Source organism: Canis aureus, chromosome 1, assembly GCF_053574225.1.
Source record: "Canis aureus isolate CA01 chromosome 1, VMU_Caureus_v.1.0, whole genome shotgun sequence".
Taxonomy (NCBI): Eukaryota; Metazoa; Chordata; class Mammalia; order Carnivora; family Canidae; genus Canis; species Canis aureus.
In genome coordinates, this window is record NC_135611.1 from 104031756 (window position 1) to 104045353 (window position 13598).

At 48.0% G+C, this 13598-nt stretch overlaps 1 long non-coding RNA gene across 2 annotated transcripts; it reads left to right on the forward strand.

Moving 5' to 3' along the window:
- Positions 1 to 2438: 2438 nt before the first annotated feature.
- LOC144324483 (uncharacterized) lies at positions 2439 to 13315 on the forward strand. Of its 2 annotated transcripts, none has more exons than XR_013389978.1 (3): positions 2439 to 3134; positions 4535 to 4635; positions 13209 to 13315. It is a non-coding gene; the product is annotated as an uncharacterized LOC144324483 (long non-coding RNA). The 2 variants fall into 2 exon arrangements; XR_013389979.1 differs by lacking the exon at positions 13209 to 13315 and adding an exon at positions 6883 to 9159.
- Positions 13316 to 13598: the final 283 nt, after the last annotated feature.

Below are 13598 nucleotides of genomic sequence, written 5' to 3' on the forward strand. Positions count from 1 at the left end.
CTTACTGTTTGCAGAACTAAGAACCACATGGTTACCACCACTACCATCCCCCCCGCCCCCCCGCCCCCCCATCTCTTCTAGAAAGGAACCCCCTTCCCCACTCAGACACCTCTGTCTCAACCTAAAACACATCTTGAAATCACCAAAAGATCTTAAAGATCAGGATACCTGATCTTCAGAACACCCCCACTGAGCCCTACCTGAGAAATTCTGATCTCAATGGTCTGGGGTGTGACCCCCAGCATTTAGGTTTTTGAAAGTTCCCTGGGGGGTGGTTCTAATGGGCAACCACCACGTATGGTTTCAAAAGAATGCCCCCATCTCCCTCGTACCCACTCTACAGCTTCCAACTGTCTTCCTTGGACCAACCCCCATCCCCTACTACATCTTGGACTCAAGCAAAATCCCCACCCTCTGCTTTGCTTAAAGAAGTCTTCCGAAATCTGGCCCCCACTGTCTCTACAACTTAGGCAAACTCGTCATAGCCATCACTTTCTCCTCCTCCATTAAGAAAAATTTCCTCCATGAGCTCCACAGAGGAGCTACTCCCAGGAATTCCTTTCCCCAGACCCTTAGTTCTTCCCCATTGAGAAATCTGATGTGTGACCAGGGAAACCCCCCACTCTGCCCAGCATCTCCTGCATCCCATTCCTCTGCCCTTCCACTTTCTCCCAATGCCTACAAACCCCGCAATCGCAATCGTAGCCCCAGTTCTGTTATCTCCATCACACCGATGAAACCCCCCCCCAACACTAGATCTCCCCAACTCACTTGGACCTCCTACTCTCTTTGACTTAAAGAACTTCCCCCTACCCCCTTTCCTGGCTTCCCTTTTGTCAGCAAGAATCCCCTTCCTCCACCAACCTCTACTCATGAAGATTCCCTTCAGGAGCCTCCCCTCCAGCTACTCTTCTTGGGAACCCACCCAACTCCCCTTACTCTTTCACCTGTGCAGGAGCATGCTCTGCAGCCCTACTTTCTTCCCAATGTGAATGAAGCCCCCCATCATAGACAGTGCTCCTCAGAAAATTTTCATCCATGAGGCTACAAACTCTCTTATTAGTTAGGAGTAATTCCCCCTCTGCAACCCCCATATCTGTTCATTCCCTCCCCAGAATCCCCACCACCACACCCCCAGCCTTGCCATCTCCACCCCAACCCTCCTCCTTCCAGGCACCCGACCCTTAACAGCTTCCACCACTCACTGTTTCCTAGACTTCTGCCCCAAGCCCCCTGTTACAGTTCAGAGCCTGGAAGCCAACAGGAAACCACCCCCCAACTGGGTCCTAGTACCAGGGTGACCTTGGCCTTCTCCACCCTCATCAGCTGGCCCAGCCTGGGTCTGCTCCTACGAGGGGTGGCTGAGAAAGGTTGTCTATGGGGGGTGTCTCCATGGCAACTGGGCCTAGTGCCCCACACAAGTGTTCCCTCCCCCACCTCCACTAGCCTGCCCACATGCGCCCCAACCCGGCCCCATTCATCAGCCCGCTGGACCCTGACATCCCCCAACCCCATCCCTGGGTCTGGCCCCTTCCTCTCCAGACTCTCCTCTCCTCCTCTGCTGGCTTCTTCTCCCCCATCTGTGCCCCTTGCCACCGGCACAACCGCCTCCACTGTCCTAGCAAACCTCTGCTTCCACCCAGGGACTGAGCCCATGACCCCGAGGTGTACCCCTCCCCCTGATGGGCCCCCCACGACCCAGGATAAGCAGGGGAGAGAAACGGATGAGTGAGGGAAATTCTCCATCAAAAAAAGATTTGGAGATCTTTTCATTTTGTCGATTTGAGGGGCAATCTGTTTGGTTTTAGGGACTCTTCTTTTAGTCCATCTGTCAGCGGCAGCAAAGGAGGAGGGAGCAGGGGACCCCCAATTCTAAAGCTTCCGGATTTGAGAGGGGTCACCAGCCCTTCTCTCTCTGAAGGGACTGGCTCCTTCCTCCAGAATTAGGGGGGGTCACAGAACCTTCCTTCTACATCCACCCACCTCCGATTAATAAAAAGATCTGTCTCACCTCTGTTAACGATAGGTCAACTCTCCGATGCACTGGGGAGGGGACGATGAGCCCCCCTGTCTGCACCCCCCCAGGAAAACCCTTGTGGCTCCCAGTTCTCACTGCTCCCCCTCCCCCAGCAGCGAGGGACCCAGGCGTCCGACCTGGTTGGGGGGTGGAGATGAGGAGGCGTATGGGGAATGAGGGTGCTGAGGTGGGAGGGGGGCTGAGGGGCAGCTCTGAGCTCGCGCCCCAAGGGAGTGGGGGTCGGGATGGGAAAAAAAAGGTGAGGAGACAATTTGGTTCTCGTGTCGCTGGGTAAAGTGCGGAGCTGGAGGACGGGAGAGGGAGGGAGGAGGGAAGGAGGGGGAGGGGAGCCGCTGAGGATGGGGGAGCCACGGAGAGGAGGTGGGGGGAGGGAAAGGATTGGGGGGCAGGGTCTGGGTGGCAGAAGGAAGCTGAGGAAAAAGAGAGAGAGAGAGACCCAGAGAGGGAGGGAGAGAGACAGGGAGAGACAAGGAGAAGTGGAAAAAGAGAAGCCCAGAGACTGTGAAACAGAAATGGGGGAGGGAGAAATTTGGGGGAGGCAGCGGCTGGTGGCAGAAGGAAGTTGGAGAGAGACACACACACAGAGAAATATCCAGAGAGGGAAGGGGACAGAGACAGAGTCACAAAGAGAGAAACCCAGAGGCTGGGGGACTGATGGGGGATGGGGTACGGGAGCGGATGGGGGGTCAGAATGGGATAACAGAAGGAAAGAAGAGACAGGGACAGAGTCATCCAGAGAGGAGGAGGAGAGACAGATGGGAAGAGACAGAGACTGGGGAGGGGGGAGAGAAAGGAAGATAGAAATGGGGGGTGGGGGCAAGGTCTTAATAAAGAGAAGGATGCTCTAGAGAGAGAAAAAGATGGAGAGAGAGAGAATGGACGAGAGTAAATAACAAGAGGATTTAGGGGAGAGGGCTCTGATGGGTAGAAGGTGGCTGGACATGGAAAAGCAGGTGCAGAAGGAGAGAGAGGCAGAGACCCAGAGAGAGAGATAGGTGGAGAGCGCCTGACTGGGAGAGACCCTGAGAACGAGACACAGAGACACACTGAGGAGGCATCAGAAGAAAGAGGGGCCAGGCTGCGATGGACGAAGAAGGTCAGAGATCTAGGACACCCGCACCCTCTCCCCCACCACAGCCCGCGCCCCTGCTCCCTGCCCCCATCCTCATTTCAAAGCCACCACCCCACCCCCACTAGCCTCCATCTCTCCACAGCATCGCCTGCCGCCGCCACCGCCTCTTCCTGTCGTCATAGCAACAGGATCCAGGCGCCCAGCCAAGGCTGGCAGCAGCGCCGGAAATGAGGGGAGGGCCTTTCCAAAAGGACCCCAGGAGCTGTCCCCTTTCCCCAAATCCAAGGGACAGCCCCACCTCCCCGGGCCTTCCCCCCCACCCCCTCCACCACTGCCAAGGGCAAAGAGCCCCTGAAAATGAAATTCTCTTCTATTCAAGTTCGGAGGATACAAGCTCTTAGTTTCACCAACATTTCCTCTCCCCCCTCACTCCAGGAGTTAGATTCCACCCCGAGATGGGGATGGTGGGGGGGGGGGGGCACATAAACCGGAGGTGAGAGGCTTGGGTAGCAATAAGTTTTAAAGAAATCTGTCTAGGGCTGGGCAGGACAGCTCTGAAAGTTTTAAGACTAATGACTGTTGGAGTTCCAGAACTCGCCAATGGGCAGGGGGTGGAACAACTTGAAGTGGAAAATCTGAGATGAGAGTCAGAAGTTTGGTCTTGGATTCAAATCTTAGAGATGCCTGTAGCCAGTGTGTGACCTTGGGCAAAACCTTTCCTCTTTTCTAGAGTCAGTCATTTATCACAGGAAATAAACTGCCTCCAATGAATCAAGAACACTGATGAGAAAAGGCCTAGAACACTGCTCTAGGCAGGCAGTTATTTCAGGACCCTGTCCTCCTGCAAATGCCATCCGAAACTAAAAGCTAGCCATGACCATAGACTTGGGCTAGGTAGTTTACATGTTTCAACGACTGGTCAAATTCTTGCAGAATCCTTGTAATGTGGGCACTGAAGTTCCCATATTACAGATGAGCAAACTGAGGTTTGGAGCAGTATCGCGATTTGCTCAAATTGCTCAGGGAATAAAAGGCAGAATTGGAGATGAAGCAGCCTCTTGGTGGGGCTTGATGGGACGGTCAGCAATAATGAACTTCAGAGCCACTTAACATGCCATTTTGGGGCCAGCTCCTTCCTTTGGGGGACTGGCAGAGACAGAGAAGACCTATTTTCCCCACGCACCCAATCCCCTCCTTCTGGAGGGGCCACTTCCTTCTGGGGCCAGCATCTCACATTTCCACTGGAGTTTCTAGAGATCAGTTTACTTAATTCTCACCATGGCCCCCAGCAGGGGGAGGGGGGGACGTTTAGAGAAGCATTCTGACACCCCTTGTTTGGAAGCAAAGAAGCACCAGCCACAAGGGAAGGGGCCTGGAATTCATTCACTTGAGAACTATTTGTTCCGCCTCTGCTCTTTTGCCAGGGAGAGGGACACAGCTGCGAACAGGCACGGTAACCGATATACATTGAGCGCTGAACAGTACAGACTCCAAGTCATTTGTGTGTAGACTGAGGCAGAGAGAGGTAAGCACATCACCAAGGTAGGAGGTGATTACATTGGCAAGCAGAGCCCAGGCTTCGGATCTCAGAGCCTGTGCTGTTTCCTCTGCTAAAAATAAACAACAAAACCGGAAACTTTCAAAGGGTGAAAACAAAACTCTGAAGATAATAAAACAAGCCAGGGTTTCTACACTTGGGAACTAGTGACACTCTCTGGGTAACTCTCTGTGGTGGGGGTCATCTGGCGCGCCCTTTGGGGTGTCCAGCAGCATCACTGGACTCTACCCGCCAGATGATAGTAGGAGGGGGTTATAATAAGAATTCAGTCTGTCCTATCTCAAATCCTGTTCCTTTTCTTTTTTAAAGATTTTATTTATTTATTTGATAGAGAGCACTGGACAGAGCAAGCACAAGTGGGGGGCAGAGGGAGAGGGAGAAGCAGGCTCCCTGCTGAGTAGGGACTGGATCCTAGGACCCTGGGATCATGATCTAAGCCAAAGACAGATGCTTAATCAACTGATCCATCCAGGCACCCCTCAAATCTTTTTCCTTTTTGGAAAAGCCTCTTAACGTTTGTGTTTAGCTGTTTATTCTCTTACTTGCCTTTCCATCCCTAAATAATAATTATTTTCTGGATGTGTCAGCATTACACATTATAGATTCTTTTTCTCAGCGAGATAAGGATTTAGCTCATGTAGACCTCACTTTTCCCTCCCTGTCTCCCCATATAAATATTTTTAGTTCTTCTATCAGTTAATTTTGTGGCAGTAAGTGATAGACTTTACATCATGATTGCCTGTTTCAAAGGGCATATATCTGGTTTCTTTTTAGTAGCTTTATTGCAATGGGATCCACATACCATACAATTCACCCATGTAAAGTGTACCACTCAGTGGCTTTTAGCTATAATCACAGAATGGGGGACCCATCGAGTTTAGATCCATTTCAGAGCATTCTTGTTAGCCTGAAGGGGATACCACACACCCCTTAGCTGGCCATCATCCCCCACCACTGAACTAAGCCCTAGGCCAGTCACAAATCTATAGATTTGACTATTCTGGACATTTCATACAAATGGAATCATAGTTTATTTGTATCTAGCTTCTTTTACTAAGCATAAAATCTTCAAGGTTCATCCATGTAATAATATGTATCAGTACTTCATTTCCTTTTATTGACGAATATCATCCCATTGTATGAAAATATTACATTTTACTTATCTGTTGTATATTTGGATCTTTTCCCCATTTGGGCTATTGTACATAATGCTGCCATGAACATCTGTGTTTAAGTTTTTACATGGGCATATGTTTGGGTTTTCTTAATATTTTATTTTTTTAAAGGATTTATTTGTATTTTTTAAAAAGATCCTATTTATTTATTTGAGAGAGAGAAAGAACATGAACTGGGTGGGGGCATGCAGAGGGAGAGGAAGAAGCAGATTCCCCACTGAGCAGGAAGACTGACATGGGGCTTGATCCCAAGACCCCAAGATCATGACTTGAACTGAAGGCAGGTGCTTAACTGACTGAGCCACCCAGGTGCCCCTAAAGGTTATACATTGTTAAGCAATCTCTATACCCAGCGTGGGGCTCAAACTCACAACCTTGGGATCAAGATGTCACATGTTCGTTCCACCAACTGAGTCAGCCAGGCACCTCGGACATATGTTTTCACATCTCTTGGGGATATACCTAGGAGTGGAATTTCTGGATCCTATATTTATCCTTTTGCGAAATGAGATAGCACCTCTGGACTTTGTGTTGTAAGACAGAAATGTTAGACCCACTGATCAACCCTTCAGTTCATAGAAGTACCTTCAGAAGGGATGTCACAGAAGGTATAGGTGATGACCCCTTTTCAGATCTCATTCCTAGATTTGCTCATGAATTCATGTCACATTATCCAAAGTCTCCCATGGAGTTGACCTAGAGACCTAGAGGCTGCAGACTCAGATAAGTCTGCTAAGCTCCTATGCTTGAGGAGGCCCTCCACCCTTGCTTCTCCTGGTCCCATGTGGTTAGCAGAACTCTAAAATGACTCCCCAAATCTTCCCCCCACCTTGTACACACCCGTTGAATCCCCTCCTTTTGAGTATGGGCAAACTTGTGAATAGGGTAAGGTGTCATCCCCCTGAGTAGATTATATTATATGGCAAGATGAAGAGATTTTGCATAAGTAACTAAGATCCCTAATCAACTGACTTGTAGCTAATCAAAAGGAAGGTTATCCTGGATGAGCCTAACCTAATCAGACAATATCTTTGAAAAGCATCAAGAAGTGGCAGAGATTCAGAGCAAGTGATTCTCCTGCTGTCCCACAGAAGCAAACTGCCCTGTTACAGAGAAGGCCATGTGGTGAAGACCGGAGGATGGCATCTGCTAGCAAGAACATGGGAATGTCAGTTGTGCAATCATAGGGAAATAATCTCTGTCTCCTGACAGTGGATCTCTCCCTAATCAAACTTCCAGATGAGAATGCGGCCAGCCAGCATCTTGACTGCAGCCTTGGGAAACCCTGGATCCCAGGGCACTTTATTAGGTTCCTGAGTCATGGAAAATGTGAGATAATAAGTACATGCTGCTTTAAGCCATGGCATCTGTGGTACTTTGTTACACAGCAGCAGATAACTGATAGACTCTGTACATCACATTGCACTGTGAAGGTCACACAGGTGCTGCTCAGCCAGTGTTGCATTAATGCCCCCTCTCCGTGTTTCCCCCTCTCTCACTCCCACCACTAGCGTTCTTATGTGTGGGTTCCTCTCTTCTCCCTCTTGGATCCCTTTCATATCCATCCCCTTCCTTCTGTCTTCCTCTTGCCGGGACTATGCCACCAGACAATGTCACTGGTCTCCCTCCAGCCTGATTTTCTCTCAGCCTCTAAAGACACTCTAACATTCAGAACTGACCTTTCCCTGTCCTCAAAATTCTCCTATGGCTCCCTATTGCCTTCAGGAGAAAATATAAGCTCTTCACCCCTGTTCTTTGCCAATAGTACCAGTCTTGTCCTATGCCATCCCCACTGCTGCCTCCTGCAGACTGGAGTGGTTTTCCCCACTCTGCTCAGCTCCTTTGCACTTCTGAGGCTCCTGGGTGTGGCTCCCTCACCTGGAATCACCTTCCACCTCTTCTGTCTCTTGGGATCTTCTTCTATCTTTCACATAAAGACTCAACTAGAATGCTCCTTCCTCTGGGAAGCCTTCCCTGACCTCCCAAGGCTGCATCAGGGGCTAGAGCTGTAATTGTCATGCCCCTGTCAGAGCAGGGTAAATAGCCTGCATAGCGATTGCATGTCAGTCTGTCTCCTCCAGCAGAGTGGGGGCTGTTTGAGACAGGCATAGGGCTAGTTCACTTCCATATCCTCTAGTGCCCAGTTTTGGTAGATAAGAAGCCTCGGTCTGCAGGTGCTGAATGGATGGATGGAGATGGATGGAGAAAACATTGAAAGATTCAGGGAGCAAGTGGATACATATTCTAGAGTCCTTTGGCAGCCAATGACAACCTCCCATCCCTGTCCATCCTCTCCCGCCTCATATCCTGAGTGTGCGTTCTCCCAGGTGCTTGAGTGTATCTCATCAACAACAGCTGGGGCCTTTGTGTTTTCTCAAGAGGAACAGAGTGGTGGTGGCGTGTTTTCCCGCTGTACCAGGAAGAGAAGATCAGCGTTTCTAAAATGTCCTCATTCAGGGTGAAGTGGAAATATTCCAGTGCTGAGAAATCAGGTGGTCTGAGTTCCAATCCTTGTTTTTCCTTGCCTCGCTAAGGGTTCCAGAACCAAAAAACCCCTGTGCTCTGGGCACCTTGTCCTGTTGTCTGTAAAGGGGATGGGGATGGGGATGGGGTATGGGTAGTGATCTCACTCAAGATGGGATGTCCTGGGACTATGATTCAGAATCATACATCTGGGGCAGCCTAGGTGGCTCAGCGGCTTAGGGCTGCCTTCAGCCTGGGGCTTGATCCTGGAGACCTGGGATCGAGTCCCACATCGGGCTCCCTGCATGGAACCTGCTTCTCCCTCTGCCTGTGTCTCTGCCTCTCTCTCTCTCTCTCTCTCTCTCTGTGTGTGTGTGTGTGTGTGTGTCTCATGAATAAATAAATAAAATCTTTAAAAAACAAAAACAAACAAAATCATACATTCCAGGAATTCTGGCAGGGTTTTCGGAGGGTGTCTGTGAAGCTCTGAAAATTGCCTTTGACATTTAGTGAATATGGGTACTCTTTTCTGGAGGCCCATAGCTTTTATCTGGTTCTTTTTTCCTTTTTAAAGATTTTATTTATTTTTAATTAATGAGAGATACAGAGAGAGAGGCAGAGACACAGGCAGAGAGAGAGGCAGAGAGAGAGAAGCAGGCTCCATGCAGGGAGCCCAATGTGGGCCTCGATTCCGGGTCTCCAGGATCACACACTGGGTTGAAGGCAGGCACCAAACCACTGAGCCACCCAGGTGTGTCCCTTATCTGGTTCTTAAAGGGGCTTGTAATCCCCTACCAGTTAAGAGTCACTGCCTATTGACAGATTTAACAAAATCTCATCCATGTCAATAAAATAACAAAACAAAACAAAACAAAAAGCCAGAGAGAGTGTGTGATTGCATAGATATTGTCTAAGGCAGATTTCCTCAACCTGAGCACCAGTTAGTTACATCTTGGACCAGATCACTATTTGTGGTGGGCGTCATCCTGTGCCTCAGAGGAGGACAGAGCAGCATCCCTGTCCTCTACCCACCAGAGGCCAACAGCACCCCCTCCCCAACTGTGATGCCCAAAAGTGTCCCCCACAGAGAGACATTGCCTGATGTTCCTCCCTCGCCCCCCTGGGGGCATAATCACCCCCATGAAGAACCACTGATCTAGAAGAAACTGAGAACAATCACTCTGGAAAATGAGGCTGGGGTTGGGATCCTTGAGAAGATGAAAGGCATTTTTTTTCTTTCCATCCTTCTCTGCTGCTTATTTTGAAATTTAAGGTTAGGTATTAAATTTGTTGTTTTTTTTTTTTTTTTTAAGATTTTACTTATTTATTCATGATAGACACAGAGAGAGAGAGAGGCAGAGACACAGGCAGAGAAAGAAGCAGGTTCCATGCCGGGAGCCCGATGCAGGACTCTATCCCGGAACTCCAGTATCGCGCCCCAGGCCAAAGGCAGGCACCAAACCGCTGAGCCACCCAGGGATCCCCAGGTATTAAATTTGTAATAAAAATGGGTTTATTGCTCCATTCAAGGCATACACACAGCTAATGAAAAAATGAGTTGAGTCTCTATCTGATGTGCTGCTGCCTCCGTGACAAACAGCAGCAATGCTTAACATGTCTGGTCTCAAAAAAACAAAACAAAAACAAAAGGACATGTCTGGTCTCAGGACCCCTCTATATGCTTAAAAATTTGCAAGGGATCCCAATGGTGTTTGTTTATGTGTGTTACATCTATTGATATGTAACATATTCAAAATTCAAATAAAGGAGACTTAAAAATCTGTATTAATTTCGGTAAAATGATAACAAACTCATTGCATGTTTACATAGACAACTTATTTAGTGAAAAATAATTGTATTTTCCCAAACACATGCAAAAATAGAGTGGTGCTGACTTATAGTTTTGAGAATCTATTCAATGTTTGGGCTACTAGAAGAAAGTAGGTTTCTCATATCTGCTTCTACATTCAATCTATTGTGGTACCCCCTGTTGTGAAGCCCCAAAAAGACTCTGGACCCTATACATTCAGTTCATGAGAGACTACAAGTGAAAAAGGTAAATGATATCTTAGTATTCTTGTAAAAGTGGTTTAGGCCTCATGAACCCCTTAAACAGGTCTCAGGCATGCCCCAGGGTCCCTAGGCCACACTTTGAGACCACTAACGTGTGTAGTATTATTCTATAAATTAACTAACTGAGTAACATGGTATAGAATGATGATAGATGGGGCACCTTGCTGGCTCAATCGGTAGAGCATGCAACTCTCCATCTCAAGGTCTTCAGTTCAACCTGGAGGCTTCTTAAACAAAAACTGATGATACGTAAATAGATGGAACTATGTGGCTTCAGCATACTTGGAGGTATTTAGCTTGGTGGTTAAGCATGGTAGGTTCGGAAGACGCCCAGGATTCAAATCTTAGCTTGACCACACTTACTAGCTGTGTGACCAGGAAATGATTAATTCACCTCTCTGTGCCTCTAGGATCTCATTTATAAAATAGGGATGAAAAGAAAAGCACCAACTTCCTTGGGTTATTGAATGAAAAGTGGCTGACACATAGGAAACAGTCAATAAATTATGCAATTAATTTATGCAAACTCATTATTAAGCATCCTTGAAAAACAATAAGGTAGAATTATATAACTGATACTAAATACTCTCCATAATACATTGCCATGTGAAATTGGGAGGTGCAGAACTGTGTGTATACAATGATAAGTGCTGTGTCAAATAAACATATATGTGCTACATACTCACCTGTGTGTGGATTTAAACACACATGTATATACTTCAATATGCAAATAGATTCTTGAAATTGTGTATGGTAAGATGATAATATGTGAGGGTGATGGGGACTTCTGGATGTCAAGAGGTCAGAAGTAGGACTGACTCTTCACAGCATTTTTTTTTAAGATTTTGTTTATTTATTCATGAGAGACACACACACAGAGAGAGAGAGAGAGAGGCAGAGACACAAGCAGAGGGAAGCAGGCTCCATGCAGGGAGCCTGACGCAGGACTCGATCCCCGGTCTCCAGGATCATGCCCTGGGCTGAAGACGGCACTAAGCCGCTGAGCCACCGGGGCTGCCCTTCACAGCATTTTTTTTTTAAAGATAAACAAATTTTTAAGATCGCATTCCATTTTTGTTTTTTAAGACTTTATTTATTTGAGAGAGAGAGAGAGAGAGTGAGAGCACAGAGGCAGAGGGAGAGGGAAAGGGAGAAGCATACTCCCCGCTGAGCAGAGAGCCTGATGTGGGGTGATCCCAGGACCCCGGGATCATGACCTGAGGTAAAGGCAGACACTTAGCTGACTGAGCCACTCTGGCATATTCCCATTCCATTTTCAAAATGTAAAAAAGCAAAACACAACCAAACAGTAACAACAACAACAACACCCCAAAAAAACAAAAAACCTAGGTTGATTCTTTTTTAAAAGAACATAGACTTTAGGACATTAGATTGCTAAATTCTGGAGAAATAAGCAGATGTCCAGCACTTGTACCAAAAGTGCCATTTCTGCAGGCAAGACAGACAGCACCAATTAATCAGGCTGGCAGACAGCACCAATCAACCCAAACAATGGGGACATCCTCTTCCACTGAGCAGATAGATATTCAAAATCCTTCTCAATATCATGCTCCAGGCAGCCACTAGGAATCGATTCGTCTTGACAAAGAAGCTGAAACATCTTTGCCATCCCAGATCTCAAGCATGACCTCCAGAAATTCCTGAAACCATTGGAAATGACTCAGAATATTTCCCTCAGGGAGTCAGTTCCTGCTGAATCTTATTCTTTCCTGCTAACCTGCCTCCACCACTCTTCTGGTTCCAGAGGGATTTGGAGTCCTTCTAGCCCATCCTCCCTCCTTTTTATAGAAAAAGAAACTAAAACCCCAGAGATTAAAAGACTTCTCAAGGTCACAGGATGAGTTTGCATCAAAGTCATGGTGGCTGAAATATGGTGGCTGAGAGAGGAGGTTCTGGAATTGGACAGGCCTGGGTGGAAATTCTCCTTTGCATCTCACCAGCTGGGGGATCTTATCTCCCTGAGAGTGCCAGTTTCTTCATCTACAAGACGGGACTGTTTGCAATGCCTAGCTCACAGGTTTGGGAGAATCCAATGAACTAACAACATGGAAAGCGCTTAGCACAGTGTCTGACACCTAATAATAGCTTGGTGAATGTGGTCATGATTGTGGGAGCCGTTCTGATTGCCCCCCAAGAGCCTAAATCCCAAAAAGGCAAAGAGCCAAAGGGCTAGCATTGTTTCCTTTTCCAGACACTTCAAGAAGCTTATTAAACACTCAGGCTGTTTTCAACCCCTCAGTGGAGTAGGTGAGATCTCAGATCTTAGGGCCCGCTTGGGAGCCTCTGATACCAGGCTGCTGGGAACATCTCCTGAGATCACGTTTGGGATGAAAGTGTGCAGCTCATAGTAGGTGTGCAATAAATGGAGCAGTGATTTCTCAACAGAGGGATGGATTCAAACATTAGGAGAACCACTGCTCTCCAGTGCAAAGGGGCAGAAGGGGGGAAGAAAGCTCAAGTTTTGGCACCAGAGAAACCTACTTTCAGCTCTGCCTCTGCCAGTTTCTACCTATGTGACCCTGGGTGAGTCATTTCGTCTCCATGGCCCTATCTGCAAAATGACTTCAGTAAATTCAACAAGTAAGCTTGGGGAGAAAATCAAATGAGGCAATAAATGTAGAAGGAAGGCAAGCAATAGTAAGAGTACTCTAAGTGGTCATGGTAACACCAACAGTTAATTTTTATTGATCCTGACGGGTGTCATTTGCTGTCCTACATGCTTTACACGGACTGAATTATAAAGTGCTGCTGTTAATAATTATGATGATTAAGCAACTTAACAAAGACCAATCTGACCTTATTCTGCAGGACTCAAGGCCCCCACCCCAGGGGCAGAGACCTGGACGGACCCAGTATCCAATCCCCTCTCCCTGGGCAGGCGGAGACGTGTTTGAAATAAAGTTTATTGAAGTTTCTGTCGGTATTTACATATGATACACGGCAAATAACAGAGCCAGGGCCCCCCACCCCACCCCATCCCTTCCCCACCCTCAAGCCCCCCTCCCCCCAGCCTCGTTAAAAATCGCTGCGTAAGGACAAGTTAACTGCTGCGGTCCCCCCTCCCCCCTCCCACCTAAGATGCAAACTAAAAGCCCCCGTCCCTGCCCTGCCCCCCTCCCCCCACCCCGGGGGCCTTTCCGGTTCCGTGTACAGCACTGTGCTACCTCACCCCCTCTGCCCTAATCAGGGGGAGGGCGA